This window comes from Fusarium coffeatum (assembly GCF_003316985.1).
Source record: "Fusarium coffeatum strain FIESC_28 chromosome Unknown BRIP53273_contig_324, whole genome shotgun sequence".
Taxonomy (NCBI): Eukaryota; Fungi; Ascomycota; class Sordariomycetes; order Hypocreales; family Nectriaceae; genus Fusarium; species Fusarium coffeatum.
Genome location: NW_022158113.1, coordinates 25,834 through 31,833, shown reverse-complemented (window position 1 = coordinate 31,833; position 6,000 = coordinate 25,834).

The following is a 6,000-nucleotide window of genomic DNA, read 5'->3' as shown; positions in this document are numbered from 1 at the left end:
CCCGCTGTTGTATGTTTTTGCTGGTTACAACCGCTATCTACAGCGCTATGTCTTGTCTTTTTGCCATTACTGGGTCAACCTCTTGCCGTAAAATCAGGGCATCTCTTATTCAGAAGTCTACTCTACCGCCTTTCTGTGCTGGTCGTAGTTATTGATGAGAGCAGCATTGGCATGTTGCATGGACTGAAGGGTATCGTATATTATTACTCTCGCGGTGACATTAAGTGTCATCATGCCTATTTCCCGTCGTTGCTGCCAGACAGGTCTTCATTGCTCACAAATACTACCAACACAGCAGCATACCTAATTATCACAAGTCAGCTAGTCCGTGGTCTTGTTTTTTTCCAATCATGAATCATAACGGTCAGTACTCACGCTGCACTCCCCGCAAAGATCTCGGCCCGTTTGGCGTTGGTCATTAATCCCACGCTGAGTGCAAAGGCAACAGTAAAGGCACATATCATGCCCAGAATTGCAGTTCTCGAGTTCACAAAAGACATGCTAGTGATTGGTCCTACTAGCAAGATAATTGCGACAATGATGTTGATGAGAGCAACTGCTATTGGGATTGATCGCTCGTTGAACCGGGTGATGCGACTGAGGCCATCTCTAGAGACCTCCTCCTGTTGGCAAATGCCACTATCAGCAGAGCAGTTCATATAAGTCAGAAGCACGAAACCCACTTACCCTCCCTGGCCAGATGGCTCGTAGCATTTTGGATAACGGATCGGTCTCTACTGGCGTTTTGAGAGAGACGAGATCATGTTCAGCATCCAGATAGTCTTTTGTCTTACCTCCAACAATAGGATTCCGCTTGCGACCATCTCCATCCAGTGGCCCTCCCCAAAGTTCGTTCTGAGCTACTCTAAAGACCCTTCTGTCGGGAGGGTGCAGTCGTGAAATCCTGCTCTGAAGATCTAGGGCCTCGTCTAATTCTAGGTTAATAAGAATACACAGTATAGATCACGGGGTCACTCACGATACTCTTTCATCTTGACCCTTAGATCTTTGATCAGATCCATCATTTCATTTGCCTCTTTCCTCCCATCCTTTGCCTGCTCAACCATGACTTCCCAGGTCTCCGCGATCTCTTCTAAGTTCATTTCACCACTGCTCGCGAGTTTCCTGTCGCATTTCTTCAGTCGTTCCTCTATCGACAATATCTCGCACTGCATATGAAGGAGGTTTCGCGCGCTTATCTCATCGAACTTCCGGAATATCAGGAGCTCCTGGTCACCATCAGAGGCCATCAACGACGACAAGGCCGCGAATCCCAAAGGCTTTTGCTCAGAGGTTTGCCCCGCATGTTTCTCGACATCTTCGTTTTCCGGCATCAACGTGCGCTTTCCGATACTGTTAAGCGCATCGAAGACACTGTATGTTCTTTTACGATAGCAGAACAGTAAAGTAGGTCCACAAAGGTGCAGTCAACAAACTCATAGATTGGGGCTTGAAAATACAAACGTCACTTCGCTGATCAGGCAGCCCCGAAGTGCGGAAATCACATGTGCAACCACTACGATACGCTGCTAAGCCACTGTGACGTGTCAGCTTCATTGCTTTCCGTTGGGCACACATGCATACAAGACTTGACCCCCCAACAAGGCAACCGTCGTCTTATTTGTAGATGTGGGATCTTGAGGTCGTGTCAAATCGTAGCGTGTTGCAAGAATGATGGAAGGTACGACGAGTCTTCACAAGACTATATCTAAAAAGAATCTGGTATTCGAATTACGAATGAAAGCTCTATGAACGTAATTAACAGAACAAATGGGTATCTATATGCTATTAAAACGCCCGCTAAAGAAAATCATCCATATCCTCGCTTGATCGATCCGTAGACTTTTCGTGTGCCACGTCAGGCGTTGGCAGCCTACGCCCCTCGACGTATTGACCACCCTTCAGACCACCATCCAAGCGTCCGCTCCCACCAGCGGGGCTTGAATTTGGACGAATCTTGACTGTCCACCTGTGGCAGGTTTCGCACAGTATACTCATAATGCCGATCCCATATCAGCCGTCGTTGTGCTTCTGCCTGCCAGGCCTCAATTTGTTGCGCTGCGTTAAGCGCATTGATTGCGTCCCTGATCCGGTCGCGCCGAACTCGCTCAGCTTTACGGGCATGGGGAGAACTCACTACCAACGTAATGTTAGAGGGCTTTCCTGCTTTTTGGGGTAATTGTGACAGGTAGGTAGCGAGGAACTCACTGTCATTGATTGACTCTTCTTCGAGCCTGGTCAGTTCTGCGCTGTACTTGCTAATCAACCTGACGTTATAAAACTCGGATAAGTCAGGCAATGAGTCAAGGTTGATCATGAAATGGCTGAACTTGGAGAACACGTCAAGTTCGAAGATGAAGCTGTTGTTAAGCACAACGTCGACGGTCAGGCCGTTGAGGACATAAAGGTCGCAGTAGACAGACTGCGACGAGTCACCGAATTTCCACATGGCGTCCCGAACGACGCCTGTAGTAAAAATCGTTGATCCGTCCGCTAACTCAAGTTCGAGTCGGTGCTGAGGGTCATGATCAATCTTGAACTTGTTTTCCTTCGCGAACTCAGCCGACACCAACATGACATCGGATCCAGTGTCGGAAAGGGCGAGAGCAGACCTGTTGTTCAACGACCCCCAGAGTCGCTGCCTCTCGTTACCAAGTAGGCTGAGGCGAAGAGTGCTTTTCTTAATCTGGCGTATCGTTTCCTTGATTCGACTTTTGAAGGTCGTGAGAGTCTTCGTGGTGCGAAGAAATGCTCCAGAAAGAATGAGTTCATTTGTGCACCCCGGAATGATCAAACAGTCCAGCAGGTATTTCTTGACCTCCCCACAAAATGAAAATGGAACCTTGACAGTGCCTCGTGATAGAACTTGCTTCCCTCCCGGTAGTTGAATACTTCTAGAGATTCTATCGTGGGGCACAATACCAAGCTTTTCGACAAATTGTTGCGAGATGAAATTGGATTGGGCACCAGTGTCAGCTAGTGCGTCCACTCGTTGTTTCCCAATCTGTCCTTCCACCTTGTAGTCTTTAAGGCTGGAGAAGCTTGTATCGTGCTTGGACGGCCGCGGGGAGGAACCATGACTGGAACTCAATTTTCCTGCAATGGTGTCTCGTTGTTTCCAAATGCTTCCTTCAGCCTTGTAATCGTCGAGGCTGGAGAATTTTGTATCGTGCTTGGACGGCCGCCAGGGCGTGGCACGCTTCGCAGCCAACTTTCGTACGATGGCGCCGGCAGAGGGATGTAGTTTCACAAAAAGATCATAAAACTCCATATTGTCTGGCTTATGGCGCTCGGCTAGATCTTGCAGCTGTTCTTTATTGGCCCAGAAGTTGGCAGTAGCCTTGAGCCTGGCCACTAGTTTGACCATGGCAATATTTCTCCTCACTCGTTCAGGCTCATCTTTTGGTTCGGTCTCCGGCTGGCGTATCAGCTCTTCTAGTTCAAGCTCATCTTCAGGGTTTCTTTTGGCGAACGGTTGGCGCAGTGTTGGGGGGTCGGACTCCGTAGAAATAATAGGAGGTTGAGATGGTCCATACGAGTCAGTTGAAGGATTTCGCTCGGCTAGACTGGTCGGGATAATAGAGAAACCCCAAAATGGGGCTATCAAGCTTTTCTGCACACTATGAATGGTTTTCCAGGCATCGCTATCGCGTGAGAATAACGTAAGCCTGTATGTAGCGTACCGAAAGCATTGGAAGGTAAGCTCACTGGTAAATGTCTGGTTCCTCTACTTTCTCTGGTTCTTCTTGGGCGTGAGGCCCGGGGTATCGAGCCCAACTTCCATAGAGACCTGCCATGTCAAAGCTAGACAGGACAAGACTTAAGCGCGCCGTGTCTATTAGTTGGCTTAATCGAGGTAGGAGAAGGGGAAAGGAAGATTCGGATAAGAAGTGCTGTGGTGGAAAAGCTCCTTCATAATAAAGAATAAAACAGACTGGGGGGCTATGCAAATAGCGGCGGGCGTTTTTGGCGCGCAAATGCGCAATGTGTTGTCATGGTGGCACAATATTTCCGCCTGGCTGTCTTGTCCTGAGGCTGACTGAGACGCCCTGCAGAGGGCAACAGATGCCCCTCAGTCTACTCTGTACACACCCACCACCACACACATTACTGTGCCATGGATACTTTTGTAAGAATTAGGATTCATTGAGAGATTACAACCCTTTGTATCGTAAATTGGGCAGCCTGAAAATACTCACTCAACTTGAGAAGCAAAAAGATTGCCTGATCGAAGAGCAAAAGTAAAGGTTTGCGGTTTGTGTGGATCGAACACACGACCTTCAGATATCGGATGATTGAAGTGGACTTCAGTCTGACGCTCTCCCAACTGAGCTAAACCCGCGACTTGCGATTATGTCAGCTACTCCAGTATTGAACTCCAAGACCGCTAGCTGCTTGACACTACGTGCGGTGTGGAAGGGCATGGCGTGGGTATCCTGCTCACATCCGACGTAAGAATGTCGACCGCTGTTCAATTGAAGGGTAAAGAGCCGAAGCAACATACAAGGTAAAAACTCCCTTGTCTACCTAGGTGATCGTTAGTTCATGTTTCTACTACCTAACCACATTGAAGACCACTTCATGAGAAACATGCTGTTTAACAATTGCATATATAAACCTTTCGCTTCGACTGACTGATATGCTACATAACATCGTAAAACTCTCAATTCCACCAAGCTTACTCGTTGTCCCTGACATCGATAACAGTAGACTTGAACTTCCTCGCAGGAACCTTGCGCTTGAACAGAATATCCGTCTCACGGTACGATCTATCCTTAAGCTCAGGAAGGAAGAAGTACGCCGACACAAAGCAAACAACAGCCGTACCGCCCCAAACATAACCACACTTTCCAGCAAGGTTCCATCCCGTAGGGTTCAACAGCTGAGAGGCGAGGTAAATCATGGGGATTTCGGCAACGTAGTAAGCCGCACGACCAACACCAGTGCTCAGAGCACGGAGGCGAACGGACGACGTCTCAGCGATGATGGTGTATGAGATAGGTCCCAGACTGCCGGCGTAGACGAAGGAGATTAATATTCCGAGGACTGCTTGGGCGTAGTTTGTGGCGGTGCTTTGGTGGATGGAGGCTACGACGCCGAGGAGGAAGAGGAAGGTTACGTTGGTGATTGTGCCCCAGAGGTAAATTGTTCGACGACCGAACCAGCCTGCGACGGGGACGGAGATGATGTTGGCGACGAATTGGAGGCATGAGTTGACGAGGTTAAGTTGGAAAGCGCGCTCGGAAGAAACACCAGCCTCTGCGAAAGGTTAGCTTCGTTTACCCATGCATAGATAGGGTTGGGGATTGTGACTTACGCTCAAAGAAGAAAGTAGCTTGGTTGGCGATTAAGTTACCAGCAAAGTTCTGCGAAGCATAGATCAAACAAGTAATAATTGTTCGTCGCAGATCGGTACCCTTGAACAGATCAAGAAGAGAAGGGTTTCCACCAAGCTTTTCCTCAATCTCGACTGTTCGCTCCATCATGGCAAGCTTCTGCTGGGAGACTTCCTTATCTTTGCTTCCGAGACGTTCGATAGAGCGGAGAGCTTCTTCCTTACGGCCCTTTCGGATGAGCCACCAAGGAGACTCGGGCATGAGGAAGACGAGGATCAGGAGTGGTGTCTGATGCAGATGTTAGTTGGTGCTGCCATAGATAGAGTAGAGGAAACTTACGGGGAAGATCCACTGCAGAGCCAAGGGTACACGCCACGCCCACTGGTCGTTACGCTTGTTGTAGGCATATGTGGCACCAGCGACGATGATGGATCCAATGGACCAACTCATTTGTAGTGTAGCTGTACAAGCACCTCGAAGGGAGAGAGGGACGATCTCAGAAGCGTAGGCAGGAGAGTTGGCGATGAAGAAGCCCCATGGGACACCTTCCAAGGCTTGTCCGACGACGAGGAGTTCGAGCGAGTCGGCCTGTAAACGAACCATTAGACGACACCTTAATAGCAGAGATAGTCGGAGGACTTACAAAGAATGAGATAAAGATGGT